The sequence below is a fragment of the Lycorma delicatula genome, chromosome 13 (assembly GCF_047948215.1).
Source record: "Lycorma delicatula isolate Av1 chromosome 13, ASM4794821v1, whole genome shotgun sequence".
In the NCBI taxonomy this organism is placed as follows: Eukaryota; Metazoa; Arthropoda; class Insecta; order Hemiptera; family Fulgoridae; genus Lycorma; species Lycorma delicatula.
This window is the reverse complement of record NC_134467.1, coordinates 28,635,076-28,646,772: the sequence shown is the minus strand read 5'-3', so window position 1 is coordinate 28,646,772 and position 11,697 is coordinate 28,635,076.

Sequence of the window (11,697 nt, the reverse complement as noted above, 5' to 3'; positions counted from 1 at the left end):
ACCCGGCTTCCGTGGCCCGAGTGATAGCGTCTCGGCCTTTCATACGGAGGTCCCGGGTTCGAATCCCGGCCACGCATGGCATTTTCACACACGCTTAAAATCATTCATCTCATCTTCTGAAGCAATACTTATCGGTGGTACTGTAAGGTTTTTAGTTGCCGGGCCAGCTGCTGAGGTTGTTAGTTGCCAACCCACCTGGTTGGTCTAGTGATGAACGCGTCTTCGCAAATCAGCTGATTTGGAAGTCAAGAGTTCCAGCGTTCAAACAATTCAAAGTTACTTTTATACGGACTTGAATACTAGATCGTGGATACCGTTATTCTTTGGTAGTTGGGTTTCAATTAACCACACATCTAACACGCAAACGCACATATACAGAGTATCCCATATAAAACGCAACCCAACCTTGTTGGTAGGTATTGAAATAATAAAAAGGCACGTATAATGTAAATGTAATTTTTATTATTACCATCCATTACATTACATTTAGAGTAAATCTTGGAAGTGGCCGCCATCTTCTTGAATACAAGCTTCAATTCTTTTAACAGCGTTTCTTGCAACATTTTTCAAAGTTTGTGGCTGGATATTTAATACAGCTTGTTCAATATTGACTTTCAATCGTTCAAGTGTTCGTGGTTTGTTGCTGTAGGCTTTTTCTTTGAGGTAACCCCGTAGAAAAAGATCTGCCGCAGTCAAATCTGGAGATCTTGGTGGCCACAAGCCTCGACCGATAACACGATTACCGAAGAATTCCTCGACGAAATCAGAAGTTGAACCTGCGTAGTGCGATGTCGCACCGTCATGTTGTAGCCAGCAGTGTCTGTCTTCCTCTTCCAAGAGTGCAGTGAACCGAAATTAAATATCTTGATATCGTTCTGCATTAATGGTGTACTCGAAAAAAATAGGACCGATTATTTTCTTCCGCGATATCGTGCACCACACGCCCAACTTCTGCGGATGTAATTGTTTTTCGTGATAAACGTGGGGATTTTCAGCGCTCCAAATTCTACTGTTTTAGTTGTTTACGTAGCCATCCGAATGAAACCGTGCTACATCTGTGAAAAATAACGAATCCATAACGTTAATTCTCTCGCGCAGAAATCGACGGAATCGTTGACAATATTGTAGCCGTTTTTCTTTGTCGGGCTCAAGAAGTTGATGAACCGTTTGAATGCGATAAGGTCGTAATTGTAATCGTTTGGTCGCCCGATGAACGGTCGATTTAGACAAATTAATTTCAGCAGACAAAAGTCTGATCGATTTATTTGGCTAGGCGAGTAATCGGTCTTTGATTTCAGCGACTGTATCTGTATTCAACACCGACGCAGATCTTTTGTGTTCCTTTTATTAACAGAACCGGTCTCTCGAAATTTTGCGACTGACCTTAATACTGATGTTTTGTTAGGAGCTGGTTTATCTGGGTACTTACGGCGAAACAAATCTTGCACTGCAACCGCTGATTTCGTACGACTCAACAATGAAAACACGTTCATCTAGCAATACACTGAACGTTATGATTGCATTGTTGTTACTATCGGTAGTGTTCTATTGCGTCGCCGCGATGTTCAGATGTTGGACGATTCCATTTCAGTAAGGAGTAGGGGAGTAAGCTTGAGTTTTCAAATTTCATGGATGGGTGATTGATGGGTTGCGTTTTATATGGGACACTCTGTATTACGAACATTATCCCCCCCACTTTTTTTTTCGAGATTCTGGCTCATGAAACATCGAAAAATGCAAAAAAAACCATACCCCAATTTTTATTGATTACCATAGTGTTTTACTTCTTATAGCACAGCTTTAGAGTCGCTAGGAAAGTAAAAAAAAAAAAAATTTAACGTTTCCGAAACGGGTAAATTTTCTTTTTAAAATTTATAAAAATGATAATTAGGTATTATACTGTATTAATTACCAGTTTATTAAATGCTTATTAAAAAAATTCCTTTTGGCGCGCCGGAAGGAGAGTTTCATATGTTAAGCATACGACAATTCCAGCAAAATTTTTGTCATCCCTTGCCATAAGGGTTGATCATATCAAAAATTGTTTCAGACAAATGTTTTAGGTAATATTTAGAGGACTAACGACCACTTTAAACCGATTCGATAGTTTTCCTATTAAAGGAAGTATGATTTTTTTTGTCTTCAAAACCCCATTTTTTTTCACACGTTGGGCCAATGGTTTGTGATATCAAAAAACTTTTCGGTACTTAAGTATTAACTCCACCGCAGATACAGCTTTATTTAAAAACAAAGTAGTCAATCGGATTTCGGTGGAAAATGGGCCGATATAGAGTTTAACATAGATTCAAAACAGTCTCTTTATTAAAATTAATAAATGGTTATTTATATTTATTTATTTTATAAATATAATTTAACCAAACTTAACCTACGCTGGCTTCGCTCGCTAACCTTGACTAATTAATACCGTAATTTTTTGAGTATTTATTTAATAAATTCAGTAATTATTGCAATTATTTATTATTTAAATAATCAAAACACTCCTGTTAATTAGTCAAGGTTAAGTTTCGTTAAATTATATTTATAAAATAAATAAATATAAATTTAAATAAAATTAAATAATATAATATAAATTATTTACATAAATATTAAAATTAATAAAGAGACTGTTCATCTTCCACCGAAATCCGATTGACTACTTCATTTTTAAATAAAGCTGTAGCTGCGGTGGCGTTAATACGTTAGTACCAACTTTTCTTACATAAGTTTTAGGCCCTTATCCAAAAAAAACAGTAGGAACTTTAAACGAATTCGATATTTTACTTAATAAGAACGTTATAGCGATATTTTATTTTTTCGAAAAAGCCTCCCCCCCCCCCCCCATTTCCCATTTCCACCGATTAACGATTTTGGTCGTTAACGAACGCGACCAAGATTTTGGAACGAGTTATTTTTAAGAAACAATTTGAAAAATAATTGGCGTGAAATTTCGGTAGTTATCGTGTCCACTAAAAAGAGAAATATTTATATTTGAACTGACGGTGGTTTTGAGGTCTGGAGGATGTGAAACGCGAAAATATATCAAAATTTTCCGGAAGTCGAATCATGGTACTCATTACAATAGGTAGCTTTCTTGTGAAAATACTAAATGGTATTAGTGTGTAAAAACATTTTTTTAAATTTATTTTGACGTTCTGAATTATTTTTGTATATACGAGTGTGTGTGTGTATATATATATATACAAATACCAGGTGCGACAATAAAGTAATGAGACTGATTTTTCTTTGCAAGATGTGGCTACCCTGCAGCTTGCGTAGGCACACCATCTTTGACCTTGATCTATAAGCTTCTTCTAGTCCAAGCGGCACATTGATGCAACTGCTCAGTCGTAAGTTGTGCTGTAATAAGTGAACACGTATTTGTGTCTCTCGTCACAGAAATGAAACCGCAAAACATTGCGCAACGGTATTCCATTTCTTTTTGCGTTAAATCGGGTGAAAACGCGACGACAACTTACGGTAAGCTTCAGAAGGCTTTTGGAGAGGAGGTTATGTCAAGAGCTCAAGTTTTTCGGCTGCATAAAAGTTTTAGTGAAGGTAGAACGAATGTTGAAGATGAAGACCGCAGTGGACGACCATAAATCTCACGGACAGATATCAACTTGATCAGGGTGCGTGAAATCGTACGATCTGATCGAAGATTATCCGTGAATATGATCGCAGAAGAACTCAACATCGATCGAGAAACGGTTCGTCTAATATTAACTGAAGATCTTGGTACGAGAAAGATTTGTGCAAAAATGGTCCCCGAAAATCTCACACAACAACAGCGAGAAACACGGAAAAATGTGGCAGCTGGTCTGTTAGAGCAAACGGAAATCAATCCGGATTTGTTGAGCCGTGTTATCACGGGTGATGAAGGTTGGTTTTTCAATACGATCCAGAGACAAAACCCCAAAGTTCGCAATGGTGCTCAAAGGGATCACCCAGACCAAAAAAAAGCTCGCATGTCAAAGTCAAAAGTGAAACACATGCTTGTGTGCTTCTTCGATTCCAAGTGAATTGTTCCTAAAGATCGGGTGCCTCCTGTACAAACAGTTAACCGATATTTCTACAAAGAAATTTTAGAAAGACTTCGTAAACGAGTTCTTCGTGTCCGTGCCGACATTGCTGATAATTTGATTCTGCATCACTATAATGCGCCATCCCATACTGCTCTGTCAGTACGGCAATTTTTAACCTCAAAACAAATTTCATTACTACCACAGCCACCTTATTCACCAGATATCGCTCCGTGCGACTTTTTTCTATTTCCAAGAGTCAAAATGGCGGTCAAGGGACACCATTTTCAAACAACACAAGATGTCCAAAAAGCTGTGGCGAGAGTCTTGGAGGATATTACAGAAGATGAGTTCCAGAAATGTTACCATCAATGGCAGAAGCGCTGGAATAAGTGTGTGCAATCAGAGGGAAACTACTTTGAAGGAGACAACCCTAAATATGACTAAAACGGTAAGCAACATTTTTTTTCCCATCAGTCTCATTACTTTATTGTCGCACCTCGTATATATATATATATATATTTGAACTGACGGTGGTTTTGAGGTCTGTAGGATGTGAAACGCGAAAATATATCAAAATTTTCCGGAAGTCGAATCATGGTACTCATTACAATAGGTAGCTTTCTTGTGAAAATACAAAATGGTATTAGTGTGTAAAAACATTTTTTTAAATTTATTTTGACGTCCTTAATTATTTTTGTATATACGATAGAATGTGTGCGTGTGCGTGCGTGCGCGCGCGCGCGCGCGTGTGTGTGTGTGTGTGTGTGTGTGTGTGTGTTGTGTGTTGTGTGTGTGTGTGTGTGTAATGTATTAATTAATTACTTGATCAACAAGCTAACATCTAAATAAATAAATATTTGGTAGATGGTAATGAATTCTGTACATGTCGTAAATACCATATCAGAGTGGAACTCGAACTTGGAACCTTCGGATTAAGTACAGAGACGGTACCACTCCACTAAAGAGATTATAAAATAAATTCAACATTAAATACTGAATAAATTATTCAGTATCTAATCTTGAATTTATAAAACAGTTTCGTTCGTATTTATTTTTTAAATTCGTAATGAAACATATGTAATGAAACACTCATATGAAACATATCGGGTATTTGTGAGGTAGCCGAGCGAAGCCGGTTATCTATATATATATATGCTTATAGTATATATAATCATACATAGAATTAAAAGCGTACCTTTGAGTAAGGTACGATGTGTCACCGTTACCATAGCGACCAGTATCGATTTAATTTTTTCTTAATAAAAACTTTACTAGTCTACAAAACCGATCTGTTTATTGTTATTACGTTTAACGTGTGTATGTATGTATGTGTGGTTGCGTTTGTCAGCTGACCTCAGCGGAAGTTTTTATTTTGTCTCCCCTCCTCCTATCTATTGTATTATCTAAAGTTTTTCTTTCCTGTATTCTCTTTGGTATATATATACATATATATTTTTTTTGCTATTGTTATTGAAAAACGTGGTTTGGTGAATTACTTTACCACTAAAAATTTTAACTGAAACAAATCAAAGTTTAACTTAACCACTGACTAGATGGCTACAAATGATATACTACATTCGATATTACAAAAATATTTAAAAGAAGAAATTGCTATTGAATCGAAATTACATGCCATGTAAGTACAAAATATATTTTATTTTATTATTTATATTTTTTATATCTTTAATTGTTTTTACTGTGTAGATATATTTTTTGTCCTAAGTTAGTCAAAACAAAATTATACAAAAATAAATAAACTTTTTTTTTCTCAGCCGTAAAGGTTGAATTTCATGCGCACTGCGTATATATAATAATAAATAATGGTGAGTTTAAAAATTAAAAGGATAAAAAGTATTTAAAAATTAAAGAGATAAAGTTTTTTAAAAGTAAAATGTTTCATCAAAATTTAATTTTTCCTTTTAACAGATCTTCTAAATTAAATTAAATGAATAACAGTTTTCTTTTGTTAAAATCTCAACATATAATGGTCGATTGAAACCATCTACCACCAAATTCGTGAAGAGAATAAAATACAGTTTTTTTTAATTATCCTTCCCTTTCGTTGCATATTTCTGGTAGAAAATTGCGCTAGCTTTCGGGAAAAATATATTTTAAAAATGTCTTAGTTTATTACTGTAAGTTTATTTAATTAATAAATAAATGTGCACGAAATCTCCAATTTTTTTTTTTTTTTGTTAAAAAGTTAAAAATATTTTAAATATTGAATCCTACTTATGTAAACACAAATTTTTATTGCGTAGGCAAAAAAAAAGTGGCATTATCTTCAAAACATTACTATTTTAAACTTTACTTAAACATAACTTAGTTTTAAACAGATGGAATGAATATTAGTTATAAATTTTTTCTTTTATTCGTGCAACGTAGTGGTAACGGAGGACGACCTAACATGGTTATCCTGAACCATTAAAACATAAATACTAATAAAACGTTTAATGCTGAGGTCTTTAGTCTGTATTTTAGAAAAAAAAAACTTGTTTTTTAATGATAAGTATTATACTTGTCCGTAAATGTTCAACACGCATAATTCAACAAAAGAAAGCATCCAATATAAAATATTTTTTTCGGCCAATTATCGACCACTTTTTTACTTTAATTAGCATCACTCTCTTTTTTTTCCTATCAACAAATACTGCTTAAGTTTTTCATCGGTCTTTTACCTGATTATTTATGTCGCTAGTTTTTATTTTATTTCTGACGTGCGTTTTCTTCATAGAAGACCCTCCTTTCTGAGATTTTTTAAATAACTCGTGATTTTATTAGTCTTTTTCTTTTTCCTGTTTAGCCTCCGGTAACTATTGTTTAGATAATTCTTCAGAGGATGAATGAGATGATATGTATGAGTGTTGTCTTGTACATTCTCAGTTCGACCATTCTTGAGATGTATGGTTAATTGAAACCCAACCACCAAAGAACACTGGTATCCACGATCTAGTATTTAATTCCGTGTAAAAATAACTGGCTTTACTAGGACTTGAACGCTGGAACTCTCGACTTTCCAAATCAGCTAATTTTATTAGTCTGGAGTTTTTATTCCAGCTTTACGTTTTTCTTAATATTATCATAATATACTTTTTTAATTTTCCTTTCTAGATTTAAGAGGTAGATTTTTCTTGGAAATTCTATTATCACTTCTTTTTAAAATTTGATCTACGAAGGGTTATCTCTAAAGTAAAGACTGCTTCATTGTAAAAAAAAATTATTCTGTAAATTTTATAAATACTTTTTATTTCTTTTAAACTACGTAGTTTATATTATTTCTATATACGAGGTGTGATAAAAAAATACGGTGAATAATTTTTTATTAAAAAAAGTAATAACGTTACATAGAATTCGATTTAATCTCCTTCAAAGTACTGTCCTTGGCTAGCAATGCACTTATCCCAACGTTGACTCCATGACTGGAGGCATTTCTGGAAGGCGTCTTTCGGAAGGGCTTTCAGCTGCTCGGTTGTGGCCCTCTCAGTGTCAGCAACGGTGTCAAGTAACGGTGTCTTTCCTTTAAGCACAGTTTTAATTTTTGGGAAGAGCCAAAAGTCGCATGGTTCTAAATCCGGTGAGTATGGCGGATGTGTACAGACAGGAACATTTTTTTCGGCTAAAAACTCGCGAATGAGAAGCTAGGTGTGACACGGCGCGTTGTCGTGGTGAAGAAGGAAGCCATCGGTCCATTTTTCTGGTCGCTTTCTTCGTACGTCGTTTCGCAAACGTTGCAGTACACCCTTATAAAATTCAGAGTTTACAGTTGTTCCCCTTGGAACGAACTCTGATCGCACTATGCCCTTGCTATCGAAAAAAAACAACGAGCATGACCTTGATGTTGGATTTTGACTGGCGTGCCTTTTTAGGGCTAGAAGATGAAGAATGGTTTTCCATTAGGAACTCTGAATTTTGGTCTCAGGGTCATAGCCATAGATTCAACTTTCATCTCCAGTTACAATTTTGGCCATGAAGTCCGGATCTGCATGAAGACGACCCTTCAACAACGTGCAAATTGACACACGATTTTCCTTCTGTTCATCACTCAAAAGTCTGGGAACAAATTTTGCACTCGCTCGTTTCATTTGCAATTCATTAGTCGTAAAATGCTTTGAACGGATCCGTACGAGATGTTAAGGTCTTCCGATAGCTCTCGAATAGTAATTCGCCTGTTTGAACGAACCATTGTTTCCACTTCTTGCACATTTTCAACTGTTTTTGAGGTTACTGGACGTCCCGCACGCTGCTCGTCTTTAACAGACTCATTTCCGTTTTTAAATCGTTCGTACCACTTGTACACAGTTTTCAAAGTTACCGCATTATCGCCGTACACAGATTCTAACATTTCGTGAGCTTCTTTGGCAACTTAAAACAAAACTTAATGTTAATGCATTGTTCAAAATCCATGTTGCGCGAGAGACACGATAAACACAACCTCACTCTAGCGGATCTGGCAGCTGACTGGCAAGCTCGAACGTGTTACAACTTGTTCCTGCCTGTCTCAGTTGATCACGCTATTGGACAAATTATAGCATATGGATGTAACACACCTCGTATAATCGGTACATGAATTAAGATATTTATCGTAGCGATACACCAGCTTCAATATACCCTCGTCGTATTCTTCTGCCGCCAGTCCATTTAGTCACTGATTAACAGCATTTTAAAGTTCAATCGTCACCCACGAATTACTTACCACTCAAAAATTCTTTCAATTTCCCAAAAAAAAATGGTTCGGACTATATGATGGGTGATCGTAAATTTCCCATCCAAATTTTCTCAATATATCACGTGTCGGACCCGCAACATGTAAACGTCCATTACCATGCAGCAGGACGACGCCGTCGGTCAGCCACCCACATCGTCGATTTTGAATAGCGTACCGTAACTTAGGTAAAGTTTTGCATTTATAGTCGTTTAACGTAGCATTAAATCGATCAGCATTAAAACTAAGGCCATCAGTTTGCGTTCAAATGGCTGTGGCTTGACCTTTGTTGGTCTGGTTGATGACTGAGGATGACTTCCATTCACTTGACTCCCGTTTTCTTCCTGGCGTATAATACAAAATCAATGTTTCATCGCCGGTAACAATTGAATGAAGAAACTCATCATCACCTTTTTCTGTGTTATCAAAAATTCTAAACCGGAATTCGGATTTTTTTGTGACATTCCGTTAATAGTGCGGCATAGTTGAACGGTGGAGATATTCATATGACAGGACATTAAGTCGACGCAATTTTACACACAAGACGATCATCTTTATGTATTTTTACATACTTTATATAACAATTCTACTCATGACGACATTAGTTAATTAAAAAAAAAATTTAAGTTCCTGAAGATGTAATTCGTTTCCGAAAGCGCTAGGACCCATTAATAGATTGCGTTATATTTTAATTATTTATTGAACTTAAAGATATTGAAGAAAAATTTACCCTATGTTTTATACGTACGTATATAATGAAATCTCATATTATTATTATTTTTCGAATTCTCCCGCTAAATGGAAGACGTTAAGCAAATAACTCAACTTTCCTTTCGGTTCTTCTTGTCGCTCCAATAAGTTTTCATTCTTTCCGAGAAAGCTTGTTTACGTTTTTCTGACCACTTTGGTCTATACTGTTTTTGTTATGGTTGCTCTTATGTAACTTCCCATTTGTTTACTTTGTATCTGAAGGTGTCTCTTTCTAAAATGTCTATTGGCGTTTTTTAGATCCTTTTGAAGTTTGTCCGTCCAAGGTGTTGAGTTCTTGAGCGAGGTTACATATTCTATTACCCTTTTTGTCGATCGATTTTATGGTAGTCTATTGAGACGACCAAAGAATTTCATTCGTCTTTTCTTAATGTCAATTTCGATGTTTGAATACTTTTCTGTTGTTTTGACCGATTGTAATCTGCAACCATTTTGGATATATTTTGCTCCTAGGTTTTTCCGAATGATCTTCCTTTCTACTTTTTTAATTTATTCAAGTTCATGTTTTCTGTTAACTGTCAAAGTTTCACCGGCGTAAAGGACTGCTGGTTTTATAACTGTGTTGTAATGACGGAGTTTAGTCTGTCTTGACATAAGTTTTTTTGTTGTAGATGTTGTGAACTAACCTTTGTCTTTTTGGAGACGATTTTGTTGTGAGATTTTTTCAAGGTCTGTTTGTTCGATGAATTCCCCGAGATTTAAAGTATGAGACCCTATCGATTTTTACCGTATTTTGTTTTCAGACTTATCTGTTTTTGTACATAAGAATTTAGTTTTTCTCGAACGAGATCTGCAGTCCCACTTTTTCTGCATTTTCTTTAAGTATCTCAAACTGTTTGACTAATATTATTATTTTAATTTTTTTTGTATACATTAGAGTAATAATGTTAAAATATTTTTCTAACAAGTATTAATGTTTGTTTTCTGTAAAAAAATAAGGTTTTCTTTTCTGTATTACTTTTAGTCACAATAATCAATTTAGTTTTCCTTTAAGTTTGATAATAGATATATTTTTTATTAAATTGAAATCTGTATTTCTTAACATTTTTATGCGTAAAACCAGTTGTTAAATATGTTTTATAAGTTGCAAAATAATGTAGGCTAGTTTTTGTGAAAAAGTATTAACAAATCTTACGTGCGAGCCAGTTATTATTAAAAACTGATTTAGTTAGTTTTCATTTCTTATTTGTGTTGTTTTTTAGTTTCTATGATGTTCATTTTTAAACAAGAATCTTATTAAATACAGGGTGTCCAATATAAAACGCAACCCAACCTTATATTGGTAGGTATTAAAATAATAAAAAGGCATGTGTAAATGTAAATGTAATTTTTATTATTACCATCCATTACCTTACATTTAGAATAAATGTTGGAAGTGGCCGCCATCTTCTTGAATACAAGCTTCAATTCTTTTTACAGCGTTACTTGCAACTTTTTTCAAAGTTTGCGGCTGGATATTTAATACAGCTTGTTCAATATCGACTTTCAATCGTTTAAATGTTCGTGGTTTGTTGCTGTAGGCTTTTTCTTTGAGGTAACCCCGTAGAAAAAATCCGCCGCAGTCAAATCTGGAGATCTTGGTGGCCACAAGCCTCGACCGATAACACGATTACCGAAGAATTCCTCGACGAAATCAGAAGTTGAACCTGCGTAGTGCGATGTCGAACCGTCATGTTGTAGCCGGCAGTGTCTGTCTTCCTCTTCCAACAGTGCGATGAACCGAAATAAAATATCCTGATATCGTTCTGCATTAATGGTGTACTCGAAAAAAATAGGACCGATTATTTTCTTCCGCGATATCGTGCACCACACGCCCGACTTCTGCGGACGTAATTGTTTTTCGTGATAAACGTGGGGATTTTCAGCGCTCCAAATTCTACTGTTTTGGCTGTTTACGTAGCCATCCAAATGAAACCGTGCTTCATCTGTGAAAAATAACGAATCCATAACGTTAATTCCCTCGCGCAGAAATCGACGGAACCGTTGACAATATTGTAGCCGTTTTTCTTTGTCGGGCTCAAGAAGTCGATGAACCGTTTGAATGCGATAAGGTCGTAATTGTAATCGTTTGGTCGCCCGATGAACAGTCAATTTAGACAAATTAATTTCAGCAGACAAACTTCTGATCAATTTATTTGGCTAGGCGAGTAATCGGTCTTTGATTTCAGTGACTGTATCTGTATTCAACACCGACGCAGATCGTTT